The sequence below is a fragment of the Chlorocebus sabaeus genome, chromosome 7 (genome assembly GCF_047675955.1).
Source record: "Chlorocebus sabaeus isolate Y175 chromosome 7, mChlSab1.0.hap1, whole genome shotgun sequence".
In the NCBI taxonomy this organism is placed as follows: domain Eukaryota; kingdom Metazoa; phylum Chordata; class Mammalia; order Primates; family Cercopithecidae; genus Chlorocebus; species Chlorocebus sabaeus.
The window spans coordinates 62,439,157-62,458,270 of NC_132910.1; the positions used below are offsets into that span (position 1 = coordinate 62,439,157).

Genomic DNA, 19,114 nt, shown 5'->3' on the forward strand with positions numbered 1-19,114 from the left:
TGTTTATTTTCTCTTGTGAGGAAAAAGTCTTCAAACTTTATATGATTTCTTAAATTCAAAAAATACAAGAAGCACAATTCCAATTTCATGAGAATGTATTATTTCTTAGTATCATACATTCATAGATGATAGATTACTTTGATGTGTGTGTTAGAAGTGCTTTGACTTGTTTAAAAATGCCATCATTTTATAATATGAATTTTTCCTGCTAAGAATAAAAATTGACTACACAATATGATAATATTTGTTTCTGATCCAACACACAAAATGAAAGCTTTGCTTATTTATTTGATTAAAATGCAAAAGTGCAAGTGCGTTTAGGTTTGTGTTGTATAGAATAGAACTTCTTTTATCAATCACTTTCATAACCTTTAAAGAGCCTTAAATAGTACATATGAAAAACACATTCATATCAGGTTCCCCTTGGGGATTTTTTCTTTGGTTTAAGAAAATTTTATTAAAAATCGGCATTGCAAATAACATTTTTCATAACTATATGTAGACCTGTTAAAATTTTTATTAAAACTGGAGTTCGGCCTGTTCTTTTTCATCATTCTATCAGATATTAAACTCCTGCAGCAGCTGTAGGAAATAGAGAAAGGGATTTTCAAAGGGATTTGAGTCTCCCTGTCTCTGTGCCGTTAGTGATCATATTATCATAACTATCACACATAACAAAGCTCTAAATCTGTAATTCAGATAAAGTAGTCAGGACTCTGAAATACAAAAATCCAAACATATGCCGTAACATTTTTTTGCAATGCTGACTCCTTTAACATGGATTTTGTAAACTTGGAGAGGTATTCAAGAGCTTTTGTATACGAACACAAACTAAACAACATTGTTAGTGGTATGTTCGACAGAGATTTAATTAGAGGTGTTTTTATACATCCAAGCAGTTCCATTAAGAGACCATGCCTACATGCTCTAGCAAATTATGATCAAACCTCTAAAGGTTAAAAAGAATGAAACTAGAAGCTTGTTTTGAAGCAAGGTCTACATGAATCTATGTCTAATCCTGCAACAGTCTGAGTTCTTTCTCAAGAGAGCAACATTCCTTAAATGCAGTGCTAAGGGTGGTAAGTGTGACCACATAATTCTTTTATGAATTAAATTAAAAATGAGGGTAATAAAATTGTCAATGGGCTGAAATCCAACTGAAAATTACACAAGAAAGAGTTATACAATGAGTTTTTTCTTCACATTTACAGGACAAATTTATAACTTAATATCTACATGAAAAGAATATTTGTGCTGTAAAAAGTTGGTAACGCTCTCATCAGAATGTCCAACCAGTTTGTAAATGAGCAGCCGTATGTATATATTTATTGTAACAGTGCCTTCTACTGGTCACACATTATCTATGATGTCAGTGAAATTACTGAAAAGTAATGAAAACTTGTGTTTATCCTAAATTATTCTTGGGTATTTTTATTGCCTTGGCAAAAGCATTTCTGTGAATTACAACTTACATGCATAAAAAATATGGTGTGTTAGAGATTAACACATTTTATTTCTTATACTTTAGCAGTAATTGGACCTGTTAAAAAGTTTCTCCTAAAAGGAAAAGCATTTCCTACATACTGCAACTTAAAATGGGGAATATTTCCACCTGTTTATTTTTATTGTTTTTCTGATTTTGAAATTGATCTTTTACTTACCGGCATTTTTCTTTTTAGCTTTTCAGTCACACTGTGTCTAATTAAAATGAGTAGATTTCTTACATATTATCAATATCTATAAAATTTGAGAATCATGAAATTTATTTGTAATTTGAGAAATGCAGCAGAATTTGAAATATAACTTAACTAACAAAATATTTAATAATATTTAGTAAGAATGATTTAAGATTTGTCTAACTATCAAGGTATAACAAAGATGGTTGATTTTAAATTTGCTTTGAAAAAGAATCAAATAAAAAGAGAAGCATGTATAATCATGAAGAAAAGTTGTATTTTTCAGCAAAATATTGACATCAAGTATTTCATTCTTTCTTAATATAAAGATACTAATGAAATCTCATTATGAATCTATATTATTTCAGTTTTAATTTTAAATAGCATTTAATAAGCTACTTAGATGATTATAAAATAATTGGTTTTCAAAAAAAAGCATGTTCCAATTAATTTTCTGTAGATATGGTTTACACTGAATAGACTATCTTGCTGAAATAACATTTTTAAGAAATTCTGAACATGAAATTTTTACTATCTGCAATAAAATTAAAATCTGTGTTGTGGAAAAAATATTCTACTTTTGTTTAGGTCATTAAATACTGCTTTTATTGCCTGAAGCAACATTTTTCAAAACTTTATTATGTACAAATTAAAACCTGAATATCTGATAAAATTCATTCTATTTAGCTAGAAATTATTACTTCAATGGAGACAATCTGTTTATGTTAGAAATAATGTAAATCAGAAGGAATCCTCATGATTCCCCTTATCACAGATTGTTGCACGTGTGTGCTCACTAGTGCTTATTAGACTAAAATCCAAAAATTTTCCTCAGGAATACATCACACCAGGGGCAAATTGTTTCGATGCTCAATTCAAAATTTGGAATCACCTACATGACCATAATATTCAATGGAGAAAACACAATCTTTTCATTTCCCCAAAACTCTTTATTTTAAACAATTTTTTTCTCTAGGAACAAAATGCCATCATTACAATTCTATCTTAACATTCATGAAGAAAAGATAAGGATTAGGAACACAACGTACAGTCAGTATTTTTTGAACAGTGTTCTGGTGAGATTTCAATCAATGCTGAAAAGCATATTTCTTAATGGAGGAAAAAGCTAGAAAAACAGTTGTCAGAGATGAAAGGGTGCTGTTTCAGGTTTGTACATCAACAACTTCATTCTTTCGTGCGTGAGAAAATCCCTCTATTACTCCATAACAATGGCATCCATTTTGTTTACCTTGTGGCATCCATAATAAGGATAGAGGTGTTCCTTGTTAAATTTTGTTATTTGGAATGAAGTACATATATCTTTACAAACAAGTGTCTGGTTGCTATTTATCCATTTGTGACTATTTCCATATTATGTGTGTACATTTACACTTGCATAGATGCATCCATGAATAATGAGCTGTGGAAATGTGTGCGCAAGGACATAGAAAGAGACAATACATGACAGTGGGCAGTTAATGCACTTTCATTTCCATGAGTTAGGGATAATTGCATAATTTATGAATGGCAGAGAAAAGGCACAAGTGTGAATTGCATATGGGCAACTTAATATGTCACTACCATGCTAGTTAAAGGATGTGTTTAAACTTAAATCACTAGTAGTTTGGAATCAAATCATTTTAAGTGGCACATCTGGAGGAATTAAAAATCTACTAAAAATAATGTAATTGTTTCCTAATAAGGATAGGATATTTATAATAAGCATATTTTGTTTTTGCTTAATTTGCCTGCAAACTGAGTTTTCATATCTTGTGTTAAATATGATTCATTTATATTTTATTTTATGCAAGGTCTTCACATAAACAAAACTGTGTTCTCATTTTTTTGGAAGTTACATTGTGCCATCTTCTAAGCTATTAAATTCACTGAAGACATACAGATCTTATTCATACTATGACTAACACAGACATTGTAATGATGATGTGTATTTCATGGAGAATAGTCATCTTTGCTAGAACTTCAGGAGTTTCAATGGTTTTTGAGATATATAATAAATATAATTTTCTATGCATTATAATTCTTGGTTGGAATATTTAAACCATAGTACTCAGTAATTAAATTAAATATTCATTGAGAAGTGCTTCCTAGTATTATTTAAATAGCACATTCAAATGAAGTAGTTGAGATGTTCCATGAGAAGAGCAATGGATTAGTAATTTTAAAAGGTTTCAAATTCAAAGTGCTGTCTTGTGGAATAATAACACAGTATTGTTATGGGGTGGGGTAGATGCTTGCGTATTTACACACTTCTACATATAGTGTAGAGTGCTACATTCATGTGCCAGTTGATGGCTCTAAAATTGTCCCAGAGAGCTACAAATGTTCATAATGACTCTGAGGAGTTAAATTTAACCTAATGCTTTATAACTGAACTCCAATATGCAAGGAGATTTCAATACCCTGCTCCATCAGCTCCTTGTCTGAACAACTTCATGAACACAAATTCATTTAGTTGTTCACATCAGTTCCCCTCGCTCCTGCCGCAAACGGTGTGTCACTGTATACCTGGGAGGAAGCAAAAACATTTGCTTTACAGCTGCTTTTTCAGAAACATATTTCAAAGACAAAAATGTTTGGTATTTAGAAACAAAACGAACTTCTAATATCCATTATAGTTAATGAAATAGTATATTTCCTCATGTGGGAAGAAAATTACTTTAGATTCAAACCTATGTTAACTTGCATAGTTGTGAAATGTACTAACATCAAGTATTAAAAGAAGACATAATATTTTATTACAATGAACACAATACTGTGCCATTTTTGAAATACAGCACAGAATTTCTGTCTCTGCCATTAAAATGCCTACAATTTGTGAACGTCGTAAAGCATACTTTTCTCCTCCTATTAACTGGAACAGACTAATTGCACATTTTGAGTGTGGTTGTTGGGAGATTCCATAGGCAATATTATAATCATTCATGGGCATCAGGCAGGTATTTAACAGTTTGGTTCAGGTTGTCTAGGACAACAAGAATGTTGTTATGCTGCATCTCCAAGCTGCTGGGATGAAATCAGTTGTGACAAAGCAGTGAAGATTAAATTTGTAACAGATACAACACCTTTGAAGTACTAGCTTATGATTTCACAGTGGCATTATAAGTCTTACTGCAGTATTTAAGCAGTTAGAAAGAATGCTGGTTATTAGCAGTTGAAATTTGTAAAATAGGATTTTGTTGTCTTTAAATAGCCATGGCAGCACTTTGTATTATCGTAGTACAACATTTTTGTTACCATGTATTAACGTTGGTGAGTATTTTTCATGCTCCTCTTTTTCCAGGTAAATTCTTTTATCTATCTTTTAAATCCTATGTTAAACAAACATAAAAACGTATACATATGTATTAATATAAACATATCTATTATGTATTTTAAAATTTAATGCCATTTTGTAGAAGACTAAAGGAAGAAACTTTCTACTTTATTTCTCCCAAATAACATTATAATGATCAGATATCAAATATTTCAGGCCTCACAGAATACTACGTATAAGGCAACTTAAATATATAACACCATAAAGCCGAACTATTCTCTTAATAATCTTGAAAGGACAGCATTAGCTATACGTAAAGCAATTGTGCTCGTTACTAAATCTGATCACATCTAAATTTCCTGTCTTATCATATGTCAGAAAGAGCCTGGCTCCTAAAAATAATGTCCAGAAATCTTGAGGTATGTAATAAACTGCTTCTTGATGGGGAATGTGATCTCCACAGATGTAATATTAGGGAAACATCTAAGGTTCGGGCATACAAATTTGTATACCAAGATTTTATGTAAGTTACTTAATATTGAAGTTGTGTTATATCACTTTGTTTTAATGATTACAGAGACTTCAATGGGTTAACTTTGGATGAGGGTCAGGTTTTATATGTTTATATTTTCTTAGCCTTGGTCAGGAGAAGTGGCTTTGCTTGCCCTTGTGCATTGCCGGAGTGGTAGGGTTTCACTCCGTTTGAAAACCTAGCACATCCCAAGAGGTTACCTTGGTGTAGATTTCTTTCTTTCTGTATTAAATCGCTCATTGTCGCAAAGTGACTAGTGCTGCTGGGCTTTGAAAAGAACTTCTAAGAGGTTAAAAAAAGCTTCTGTATGAAAGGATTTTTTACTTCTGCGGACAGAATACAGTTTGCAGCTGTCTGACTTGCGACAGTGATATAGATCTGACTGTATACAGTATAGCAGGAGCCGTGGATGCAGCTGGAATGGAGGTTATAAATTTTAAAAGCGATGCAGATTTTTGCCATTAATTGGCTGCTAATAAAAGCAAACTCAATGGCTTCTAACTGTGGGAGACTGTGGTTCTGTATCTGATATCAGGAATTCATACACGTTACACAGTTTTAGGGATTCAGACCACGACTAATTGAAATACGAGGCATACTGATCAAATTTAGCATTACCAGCATGCACTATGGTTTGGGACTGTATGGCGACAAGGTAGCATTTATTACTTATTCTCCATAACACTGCTTGATTGAAATATCTAGCTATGTTGTCAGCAGAGGCCCAGCTGGGCTTTAGTACAGCTAATTAAGTCATTAAAAGAGAGGTCAAGCAATCTAATTCTTGCATACTAAAGAACAAAAAAGTCTTTTATTATATTTTTAATACGTTAAGATTTGAATTTTTAAAGAAATTTCTATTTAATAATAAATGCATTTACTGGTGTATTTATTGAAGTCTTAATTTAAATATATAGAAGTAAGAAATTATGAACTTGTCAATACACAATTTCCAAAGCAGTTTATATGGTTATGTTTTTAAGTAGTATATTGCGTATGTGATTTTTGAAAGTTATTCAATAAATTAAATAATGATGGAAAGGGTGTAGATTTTGATGCTTTTCTACTTATTATTTCAGTTATGCTGGTCTTTAGGAAGCATTTGCAGAGATAAACACTATTAAGTACAGTGTATGTATATTATGACATATAGTATGCGTCCTTCAAATACAAGCAAATAGATACTATGACATTCCTTATTTTAAAGTTCTTTTGGGTAAAAGTATGAGGTTCTAATTGTTTATTTCTTTGTAATTTATCAAATGCCTCTTCAAATCCCCTTTTCATTTGTCTACTTGAGAAAGCACATGAGCTCGTTTGGGCCAAATGAGTCAGTGGAGATGTAAACATTAATGTATTTGAGTGGACGTGTGTTAACGCTGCTCTAAAATATTTTTTAAAGGTGTGGGGATTAGTGACACATTACCTCAAACACTGCTTACTCCATAATGTAAGAATGGTATACTACAATACTTAAAAATATAACTACTTTGCTTTTCTTTATTATGTGAATATATATGAATAGCTGAATTTACATTTTCTTATAATAGACTCCTGAGGTAAACACTGAACATGGTAGGTGTTCTAGAAATGATTAACCAACAAATGAATGAATATCTTCAATGTACAGTATTAATTTTCTTAATAGTTTGAAGAACAATTTATAGTGTTTATTTTACATTAATTCTCAAATAGTCATAGGCTCCAAAGCTAGAGTAGAAGATAGATCTTGGCGCTCAGATTTGTTTATTTGATTACTGTTACATATATGAATGGATTTGGGGAAATGTTTGGGTAAGAAAAAATTATATGTTAAATTAACAATGAAATTAATTTCTGCTTGTTATTCCTGTTTCTCATTTGGTATATATCATAAACAGTAGAATTGGTAGATATTATTGATTTTGGTCTTCTTTTTAAGTATTTATTGCAATAGTAAGAAAATTTAAAAATCAAGTAAATGAGAGAAGAGTGATTGGAGGAGCTTGAAAAAGAATGGGCAAAACGATACAAAATAGTTCAAATTACAAGTGCTGTCTTGGTTAGAAATGGTTTGAAATATCAAATGAGGTCTGCTTTAGAAAAATCCTAGAAAAGAACTATAAGGAGATGTAGGTCTTATTCCAGATTTCATATCTGTTGAGGATCTGCTTTCAGCATGCGATTGACATGGAACAACTGTTACTAATTTTTACACTTTTATTGTAGTAGAGCATGCATATCTAAATAAGCTACTGCTATTTTGGCAGGAACTGTACATTTTCAAGTAAAATGTGGACTGACATCAAAATATTGTTATGGTAATGGCTTTTCAGAGATTGGGGCACTTTGAACTATAAATATAACTAGTTGTTATCTAGCTGCTATTGCTTAAAAGCCTTTGGATGTAAAATTATGCATATAATAAATTGTAAATTTATTTGTCCCAGATGCAGCTTTCTTTGCTAATATATCTAATTCTCTTGGAGAGTAATTGTTATTCATACATAATGGAGAGCCTAATGCAATACCATGAAGATTGGGCATTGGAGCACCTGTTGCTGACTGTGGAATATTGGAAGGGACATATTCATAAATCAAGTAATGAAAACAGTCCTTCCCTGAGATGACTGTATAAGTTCTATTTAAGGAGATTCTAGTGGTGAATGCCCTAAAAACTAGTTTGTGTCTATTATGTTACAGCTTATTCAGTCCACATCCTATGTCGTCTTTTCTAGAGAAGTTGAAAACCATGCCTTCCTCAGAATCATACTAACAAATACAAAGTAGTTTATTTTGGTTCAAAGCTAATACCAGAAATTTATTCTTTGTGTCAAAAAATAATTTTCAGCGTCTAGTAAAAGTAGCTTTTCCCATAGTAGGCTTTGTTAGTAATAATAAATCTTACGTGAGCCATTTAAGAAGAACGTTTAATTAGACACATGATCATCAGACTAAAGAATGATCATATTATTTAAAGGCTAACCTTCACTGTGCTCAGTTAAAAGGAGGTCCTGCAACTGGAGTGACAAATTCCCTGTCAACTCTTTCAGATAGTCTCTCATTCATATACAAGACCCATATCAATGGTGTATCACCTTGAGAGGCTGCCTCTCAGGCTACCACTTACTGGGAGTTTGTGGATGAGGACACACATTAATCAGAGATGTAAAGTTACCAGTCTTCATAGATGAATTGGAACTCAAATGAAGATTTCACCTGTCTCCCAAAACATGCTCAAAAGTGTCATTGTTAACACTGTTTAAAACTGGACTCAAGAGGTAAATGTTTTTAAGACATTTCTACCTCTCTGGAAAAAATGTTGACTTTTTTTTACAAGACTTTAAAACATAGTATTTTGTTAGGTAAGTATTTAAAATAGATATCTCATTTTTCAGGATTCAGAAAGTTTTAAATCTCTTAACTTACATTTATTGTAAGGACCATGGGTGTGGAATATGACTGAAGACCAAAAGTCTGGTCTCAAAATCATTCTAGCTCAATTTTAAAATCAGAAGTTATGGAAGGTTTTGGGGTAAGCCCGAGAATCTCTGGGCACCTGTCCAAAATGAACCTCTAAGTCTTTTGAAGTCTACCCATCACTAATATACACAGCACAGTCTAATCCAGCTGTCTGCCCCTTTTCCTGTTTCCCTTTCTCTTTTTTCAGTCTGTCCTGAGGTACCAATAGCTACATACTGTGGGAGATGTTTAGTAGAATGAATATTGCCTCTTGGAAGTGTTCCCACACAGTGAAGCTAGGGTTTTGTTTGGGGGAGGTGGTGGGGAGAACAGGTAATACTTCAGTCATTTGTCTTTCTGGTTGACATGCATTTACACCATAATAATTCCTACCTGCCTTTCAAATTGCAAACTATTTATCTATCAGTAATAACAATAATATCTTTCCAGATTTGTTTTCTGTTTCAACAAAAGATCATACAATTTTAAAGAGCAGTACTGATTCACAGATGAAAGTAAACAAAATATAATTTTGGAAAATCAAATTAATGAACACCTTTAATACTATAAGACTTTATATTATGTACTATTAAAGTTTTTGAGTGGGTTAAGTCATTGGAATTTTTAATGAATTAATTTATTTTTTTTACATTTTACAGTTGATTGGTTAATGAACTTATAACTTAATACATATTTATTTCAAATTTTTTAAAATTATTTTTTGGCTCAGGATGGATTTTAGATAAAGATAGAAAAAATAACATTAAGGCAAAGTAAAATCTAAGCATAGTTTCTAAAAAATCTTTGTAAAATACACATTGAAAACTTCAGATTGTGGTTAGAAAATATTTTTACTAACCAAAATACTTAAAATAGCATGTGTTTTTAGATTCTCTCCTTTCTTGGTCATTTTTTACTGTTCATAATTGGATATTCATTTATAAAAATTATTGAACTGTTTCTAAAAAGGAAATTCTTCAAATATTTCTAAGCATGTCTTCCAAAAACAGTAGCAGAGTCAATTTAGAGAATTTTATGTTGTTATCACAGAACTCCATACAAGTTAACCAAAAACACAGGGCAAGAGCAAAGAAGCCAGTTCCATCATTGCTCTGATCTATGTAATAAAGACTCATTTTATATAAATAAAAGACTGGCACGTTGAAGGTCAGAGAAACTATGACTTGGAAAAAGACCGCATGTTCAGGTAAAGAAAATAATGGAGGTTTTCCTTTTTTTCACTACTCACCATGCCCTTCTTGTTTTTCTCTTCCTCTTTATGGTTAAAATCACAAAAGCACTGAACAAGTCTTGTGTGTAGATGACTATACCAAAAAATGTGAAAGGCTGTTGATAGAAAAAAGGGATATTCACAATCTTAAAAATAAACAGACCAGCCAAACACACACAAAAGTCAGCACCATTTAGAAATCTAGATTCGTATTTCAGCCCTGCCTTATGAAATTAGGCATGTTACTAAACATTTCAGATCTATATCTATCTATCATCTATCTCTCTCTCTCTCTCTCTCTCTCTCTCTCTCTCTCTCTCTCTCTCTCTCTCTCTCATAAAATAGTAATAGAATAGTAACCCAATTATCTTTTGGGTTTGTTGGGAGGATGGGATCGGAAAATGTCTGATAAAGAATGTTAAAATTTCTGTTTCACTGACAATTCCAACAGGGGTTTGTAGGAAGATTACAAACTAATTCTAAAATTTTTATGGAGAAAAAAGTACAAAGAATAACCAAAACAACTTTCTGAAGATGAAGAATAAGGAAGCATTAGTGACTTTAGGTTATAGTAATCAAGGTTAAGTGTTACAGAAATAGAGGTAGACAAATAGACTAGAATGGAGACTCCTGATAAAGAATTCTTCATAAATGAAAACTGGAACAGATCCATGGGTATGTTGGGAAACTACTCAACAAATGATAGTAGGAGAGTAGTTTAGACACATGGAAAAAAAATCCACATAGAATCCTAGATAAATACAACATCTTGGAGTGAAAACCAAAAGTTTACAGTTTTCAGAGTAAATATAAGAGAAAATATAATATCAGAATATGAGAGCAGAAGAACTTCCTTCCTTCCTTCCTTCCTTCCTTCCTTCCTTCCTTCCTTCCTTCCTTCCTTCCTTCCTTCCTTCCTTCCTTCCTTCCTTCCTTCCTTCCTTCCTTCCTTCTCTCTCTCTCTTTCTCTCTTTCTTTCTGATAGGGTCTTGCTCTGTCACCCAGGCTAGAGTACAGTGACGTGAGCATGCCTCACTGTAAGCTCAAACTCCTGAACTCAAGCAATCCTCCTGCCTCAGCCTCCCAAGTAGAAAACTCAATGATAAGTGAAAATATAAGTTGCATAATCATACAGAGAATATCATTTTACAAAATTTAAAACATACTGTATACTGTTTTTAGATAAATATACACTTAGTAAAACATATACATGTGAAATATACATGCTAGTTTCAGGATATTGGTCAAGTCTGTAGAGGGAAGAAAAGAGAGAAATGTGGCCTGGAGTGAGTTCAAACGGGATTCAACTCTACTTATAATATTTCCTCTTTTAAAAATGAAAACATAGCAACATGTTAAGAATTCTTGAAGCTCATCATATTCTATGCATTTTTTTGTTTGCTTGAAATGTTTAAATTTTCAAAAATTTTGTAGTCAACCATTAGATTTTCATAAACATTAAATTATGTAAACTTGTGAACAAATGGATTATGCAGTATTAAGAAGTTGAGGTTATTAAAATTTAGAGGCTGAGAGATGCAGCCCAGCAGAGGTGGAATCAGACCCCCAGGGAGGGGACCCTGGACGACTGGAGTGATGTTTCTGAGAGGGAACCATGAGGCTGGAATGGGAATATGAGAACCACAAATGAGAGTCACTTGCTACTACTGGAATAAACAGCCACTACCAGGTTGAAGCAACATTTCTGAGGTCATCCTAGAGAAACAGGAAGGACCCAGTGCCTTCTCCCATCTTTCAGTCTCCTTCTGGTGCCCCCTAATGTCAGAGCTTAACAGGGAGCTGCTAACAAAGCAGAAATAAGTATTAAGAGTTTTCAGTCACTCGCTGGAATCAAAAAACAGAGTAGAGAGCATGGTTTTAAAGCTGAGAAACAGTACCTTAGTAACAAGTATATTTCTCAGTCATTTCACAGAACCTCCTGTCTTTATCCTAAGCTCCATAATATCACTTCATAATGGTAAAGAATAGAGGATGCTTGTTCTTCCACGAGCCATCTATTTTGGTCCTGCAGGAAGTCAGAATTCTTCTAGACTCTTCCTGTTGCTTCCTTGCAGGCAATTTCACTTCTACCCCATGTAAACTCATATTTATTAATAAACACTTTATTTTATCTTGTTTGGGTCTTCCACACATTTCATTCCCCCACACAAAAACTTTGGCAAGTAACTCAGTCTTTCTCTGTACTTCAACCCTTGCCATGATCTGGAGGGATAACAGTGTCTATATGAAAGCCCATGAGAGACCCAGCTTCTCTGCTCCTCCATATTGTAGACTCCAACACCTCCAATCCAACTTCATAAAAGCAACCCAGCTCTGTGATCTCACCTTTGATTTTGTAATTCCTGAACATCTTCCTGTTGTCAAATCTTCATCACATGTTCTCTGCTTTTCTTAGAATAACTACATGATCTTTTAACTCTCGCAGACTCTTCCTTCTATTTGGCTTGTTTTCTGACTCCATGAAATCACTACTGTCTTGCTCTAACTCTTCACTTTTCTCCATGTCTATCAATGCTTCTCTGGGTTTACTCTTTTCCTTACTTGCCTTAGACCATAAGAACAGTACTTTAATGATACTGTTATAGTTACCCTTGCTTCCTCTCCTCTGCCTTACTCTCTCATTATAGATGTAGATCAGCACTCCTGGATTTTCAGTGAAGAGATCTAGAGTCTTTGCTCCTATACCAGGAAGGCTGCTAGGGCTACTCCAGATTCTAACTTTTTCAGCCAAGATTCTTGAAAGTATAGCCTGCCTTTGCTATTTCCACGTCTTCATTTCTACCCACTGCAGTCTACCAATTGCTTTTCTGAATCTGCCTTTGTTTAAGGTTAAAGATGGCATTATAATTTTAGAATCAGTGAAAAGTTTTCAATATTTATCATACTTAGTCTCTTAAGATATTGAAGACTGTTGAGTTTTCCCTCCTTCAAACTCTATCCACATTTGGTTTCTGTGATATGATTTCTTCAGATCTTCTCCCTACATCCTGCTCTTCCTTTTCAACACACTTTTCAAGTTTTTAGTTTTTAGCCTGCATCTTAAATATTGGCATTTTATGGCTCTTTTTCATTTTGTATGTTTTGCTGCTGAGTGTTACCTTTCATTCCTGTAGTTTCTGTAACCACAAACATACAATTGATGCCTCTTCTGTCTCTCCTGGCTCCAGCCCTCTACACTGATATCTTAAAGCACTTAAAATATAGCTGTCATCTTCCTGTCTCCTGACCTATCCCAGTCAGTCTCTTATTGCTGTCCACTCCGTTTATCAAGCCAGGAATATGGGTATTGGATTAAATCTCAACCTTTCCCTCTCCCTCATTCTGCATATTTATTTATTTTTGAGACCGGGTCTTGCTCTGTTGCCTGGGAGTGCAGTGGCATGATCTCAGCTCACTGCAACTTCAGCCTTACTGGTTCAAGTAATTGTCCTTCTTCAGCCTCCCAAGTAGCTGGGACTACAGGCACATGCCACCACACCCAGCTAAGTTTTAGATTTTCAGTAGAGATGGGGTTCACCATGTTGGCCAAGCTGGTCTTGAATTCCTAGTCTCAAGTGATTTGTTTGCCTCGGCTTCCCAAAGTATTGGTATTACAGATGTGAGCCACCGTACCTGGCCCATTCAGCATATTTAAATGATATCAAGTCTTAAAACTATCTAATTCTGAAAACCTTTCCAGTAAGACCCATTCTCCAAAGTCATTGTCCATTCTTTCAATTTGGACACTCATTGGAATTGTGGCAAGTGCCTCCAAAGTCATCTCCCCACCTCGATCCTCATGCTTTTCTAATATATCCTCCATATAGTCATGAAAGGGATATTTGAAAAGCTGGAATCTAACCTTCTCACTTTCTTGCCTGATGACTTACAGTTGTTCATTGCTTACATAATAAACATCTGCTTCCTCGATAAGGTGCCTAGGTCTCTTTGGAGTCTGACCCCTGCCTCATCTGTCTTTCTTTCCCATGCTGGCTATATATTGCTGCTATTCTGAACCTCTTACAAATCTCTAAGCATATTCTGTATTTTCACATTTCTCCGTGTGTGCACATGATACTCCCTTCATCTGGAATAACTTCTTCCTCCTCCCTCTTCATCCTGCTTAGTCTCTTTGGCAGCTTTAAACTTTTCTTCTCAACATATAAGTCTCAGACTAAGCATTTTCTCTGTGAAGCTTCTGGAGGCATTGCGTTTAACAATGAGAACATGGGCTTTGGTGATACCCATACATGGGCTTTAAACCTAGCTGTACCCTGATGTAGCTGTGTAAGTAATCTTGATGAGCCTTGACAATGTGATGATAAATCTCACAGATTTAATAGGTGGGATTACATGCAATAAATGATAAAAGAGTAAATGAGATAAAATAAGATGAAATAACCTGTCCAGTGCCAGGCAACATGGTAGACATTCAATTGGTGGTTGCTATCATTATTATGCCTGTAAATATTAATGTTAAGAATGATACTAGTAACAGTAATATTCCAGGTACTCTAATGCAGAATTAGATATTTTGCCTTGTAGATCCCAAATGGAGCTGTGTAGGACACGTTAATTTTGTACATCACTCATCCCCATAAGACTGTGAACTCCTTTGAAACAATCATTGAATTAGTTTGAATATGCCCAATTTCATTGCTAAGAGGACTTGAAACAGTTTGTGAAAAGAGATATATAACAATGGAGTAAAGTGTATAGGTATGAAAATTATAACACAAGGAAAATATGGATAAAAACCGAGCGTAAGTGAATTCATAAAAATGTGTGCCTTGTAGTCTTGTGTGGTTTCTAGGATAGATGAGTGATTTACCTTTGAGCTTCCTAGTGGCCAAGACAAAGTAGGAAACAAAATTTACAGCATCTACAAGGTAAAAATCAACCAATTACTAAGGATAAGCAGAACTTTTCCTGGAACTGTGTCTTTTGAGAGACTTATTAGATGCATTAATCACAAAGTGACACTGTGGTGTACTTTGAAGACTTGCTACTCAGATTATGGTTCTTGGACCAATTTCACTTGGGAGCTTGTTAGACATGTGGAATCTCAGGCTTCACCCAAACCTACTAAAGTCAAATCCACATTTTAACAATACCTCCAGGTGATTTGTATGCACATTAAATTTTGAGAAAAGCTTCTGTAGAGGATGATGTTTGCAATAATTTCACTCAAATAAATTTGTGAGCTTTATGTGATGGTTTCTTTATATGCTTAAGTTTTGGATTTTAAATTCCAAATATACAAAAAAGTATTGTAAAAAATATAATTCAGTTTCCAGATTTAACATATTTTTAATATTATTTCAAGTATTTTTAACATTATTCCAAGTATGTTTCAAATCTGTCCCTTAATAAAGAAATAAAACACAGACACAGTTATATATTTTCTCCCGTCACTGTCTCTTGCCTCCCTTCTTGGAGGTAATTTTTCTTGTACGACTGGAGAGCATTGTTCCCACATAGGTTTTTTAGTTTTACCACTTGTGGATATATTTATAGAATACCATTATTTAAGTAACTGTTTCTAATGCAGATTTTCAACCTTCAATGAAAATCTAGGGCAGAACAGGAAAAGATACCTCAGGTGCAGCAATTAATACAAAGCATGGAATCTGTGTGAGGAACATGCTTATATTTTAGATGGTTTGGCTCAATCCAAGGAAAGAATTTAGATATTAGAACTATAAGAATGGGTGAAAAAAATGGGTTTGCATCATATTGTTCTAGTAATCCTCTGCAATTAGAACTGAACATGGGAAAATTCGATTTTATATTTCGTGGTTGCAATAATGGAGCAAAATGACAGTACTAATGTGTCAGTATTAAATTCCAATGCTCTTGTTCCCCTTTTCTTTTTTAAGGAAGAGATGATTAACATTTTTATACACTTTTTCTTTAGATACTACTCCAGCTGAGAGAGACAGACCAAATGCCAGGTCTGAGAGCCCACTGAGCTGGAGGAAAAGGTTTTGGATAAAATATATTATCCTAGGGAAAAGAGGCAAAGGCCTAAGAGAAAGAATTGGTCCTGGAAGAAATAAGGGCAAAGAGAGAGAGAGGAATCCAGATCAAGGAACAGGCAGGAAATTGGGCCTGCTAATGACCCACTCACTTTGTCCTCTACTTATATCCTTTAATTTCCCTTTCCTATTATTCTGCTATTCTCCTGAAAAATTTTACTCCCTTCCTCCAATTCTACGATGACTCCATCAGGACCTTTGGGAAGTTCATAGGTGCCCAAACTGGTTTTGGAGAAAATACAAATGACTAATAAACATAGAAAACATGTTCAAATTTACTAGCAAGTTAAGAAAAAATAATTAAAATGACAATAAAACTCTTGGAATGGTCTCAAACCTACAGAGAAGTGGTTGGAATACTTTTAAAATGAGTGGAGCTTTGTTAGACTCTAGGAAGCTTTTATTCTCTAGGTATATCTTCAGCAAAAATTATTCTGATTTGAGGCAATTTTTAAATACCAGAAGTAACACTCCTGCACACACACACACACACACACACACACACAAAATCAGCCTTTTGGCAGGCACTGAAAAACAACAGAATTTCAGACTTCTAAAAACTGATGATGCAATCACTAGTTATATTCTCAGTAAGAACCTGGAATGCTGATATTTATAGTACATGCAAAGGCAGAGTCATTTCTACACAGGGTATATATTCAGGATTTCAAAAGCATCATGAAAGTTGTACATTTATTCATTATAAAATCGTACAGGCGAACAAAAATGTAAATATTAAAATTTGGTGTGGTGGCTCATGCCTGTAATCCCAGCACTTTGGGAGGCCAAGGCGGGCGGATTGCCTGAGGTCAGGAGTTCGAGACCAGCCTGACCGACATGGTGAAACCCCATCTCTACTGAAAACACAAAATTAGCCGGGCATGGTGGTGTCTGTAATCCCAGCTATTTGGGAGGCTGAGGCAAGAGAACTGCTTGAACCTGGGATGCGGAGTTTGCAGTGAGCCGAGATTGCACCAATACACTCCAGTGTGGGCAACAAGAGTGAAACTCCGTCTCAAAAAACAAAAAACAAAAAACAAAAAACAAAAAACAAAAAAACTGGTGGCTGGTATAATTTATATTGTGTACATTATGTGTTATCTTCTGCTGATCTTTATGCGCAACATTTTGCTAATCAAGTCTGTCTTGCTGTGGAGGGCAATATAGAAATTTGGTGGTGATAGTATAAGAGGGTGATCCATCAGATATCTTAGGTAGAAAAATGCTCTGGGCCACTAGACTATGTGTTTGCTAGGATCCTGCCTCGCTTGAACATTCTGCATGTATTTCTCAAGAAGAACATTTGATAGAGTTGCCCATCTTCTTGTCTATAAATGCTTCCCTACGTGTAGTCATAGTGAGATGTTACCCAAGGGATACGTGTGTCAAGGTGGAAGCTGAAATAAACTGACCTGTGATATTTTATTATTATTCTTAATTTTTATTACTTTGTTTTTCAAATTCCATTTTTGACATGCTTTTGCTTTTCAGAGTCTTTAATTTTGACAGTCTTTATTTTGGGTTATTTCTATTTACTCAAGGGTAAAGGTTAGGCATTTCAGGGTTTTACTACATTCTCTTCATCTCCTCTTTTTAACCAATATTCTGCAGGCCCTTCCTAAAAAAATGAAATGAAATACAGTAAAGGAAATAAAACATAGAGAATGTTTAGGATTTTTATGCTGTGGAAATGATGCTAACTTTCTCATTTGAAATACATTTCTTAAGGAGAGAGGATTATTTGCACATGGATCCAAAGAGCATCCCTTCTAGTCCATTTGGTAGAGTGCGCTGTTTTTTGATGTAATGCCTATGTAATATAGAAAAGTCACAACTTGTCCTAAGCTGCGTTTAGGCTTTAAATCTCTCTTTTAAAGCTATTTATTTTTATTAAGCCTCTTCTTTTTAACTCAGGTGGTGTATTTGTATTTAGAAATGTATAACTTTGGCTTGCTTGACTATTTTCCCCTCATGCAGATTTTATGCTGGTAAATGTGCACTAAAGGACATTTGTATAATTACTTGTTTAATCTGGAAGCTCAGTGCACTTTGTATGCTGCACAGCACAGTACCAAGCTCAGGTATTAATAGTGTTTTTTGATGAGCTGATGAGGTTGATATTGATGGCAATGAAACGAAGATGAGAATAAAATTAGTATAGTGAGATTTAAGAACAGAGCAGAAGTGTGTTTTCATCCTTACATAGAGTGTTTTGCTGGAAAAGATAAGTCTCATGCTTATGCAGAAATAGAATATGTCTAAGGCATTCATAGCTATAAATATACTCATGGCTACTTGCTTGTTGACTTAAAGCAGGCATAGATTTGATTCTAGATGCTACTTTTCTAGCTATTTGTTCTTATAAGACACAAGAGAAAATAATATTTCTGTATCATTTAGTAGAAATAATTCTTATAATTTATAGTTTATAGGAAACCACTAGAGATTATTTAGCTCTGTTTTTAGATGGACCACTCTTACACTGTTCTGAACAGAAGACAATACATTTTGTTTTTAAAAATGTACTGTGATGTTACTTTCAGCCATTTCAGGATATAAATAGTGCCAAATAATGCCCTTGATTCTAGTGTTCAAATTGGCATACAATTTATTATAAATATTTATGTAGCTCTTAAAGTATTTTAATGTTACTGCTTTCCCCTAAAATGTACAATAAAAACCTTTGGTTGTCACTGCTATTTATGAGTAGTTAATATGGTTTGAAACTTTTTTCTTTAAGTTCTTATAGCAACCTGTGAGGTAGGTGTTTTATCTCTTTGTTTTCTACATGAGGAAATCAAGTTATAGAGAGCTTAAGCAACTTTCCTCAGCTCAGTGGTTTTAAGTGCTGGGAGAGCAAAGAATGCTCTTAATCATGACTCTTTTCCATGGTAGAACATTAGTTTCACAAGATTTTAGTAG

General features: G+C 34.0%; 1 long non-coding RNA gene across 1 annotated transcript in view; it reads right to left on the reverse strand.

Moving 5' to 3' along the window:
- Positions 1-2,692: 2,692 nt before the first annotated feature.
- Positions 2,693-19,114, reverse strand: part of LOC103236124 (uncharacterized) — a 99,729-nt gene continuing 83,307 nt past the window's right edge. Inside the window, exons 4-5 of the long non-coding RNA XR_498068.3 lie at positions 10,173-10,270; positions 2,693-4,202 (exon numbers count right to left, since the gene is read on the reverse strand). This is a non-coding gene — a long non-coding RNA (uncharacterized lncRNA). The remainder of the gene's footprint in view (positions 4,203-10,172; positions 10,271-19,114) is intronic.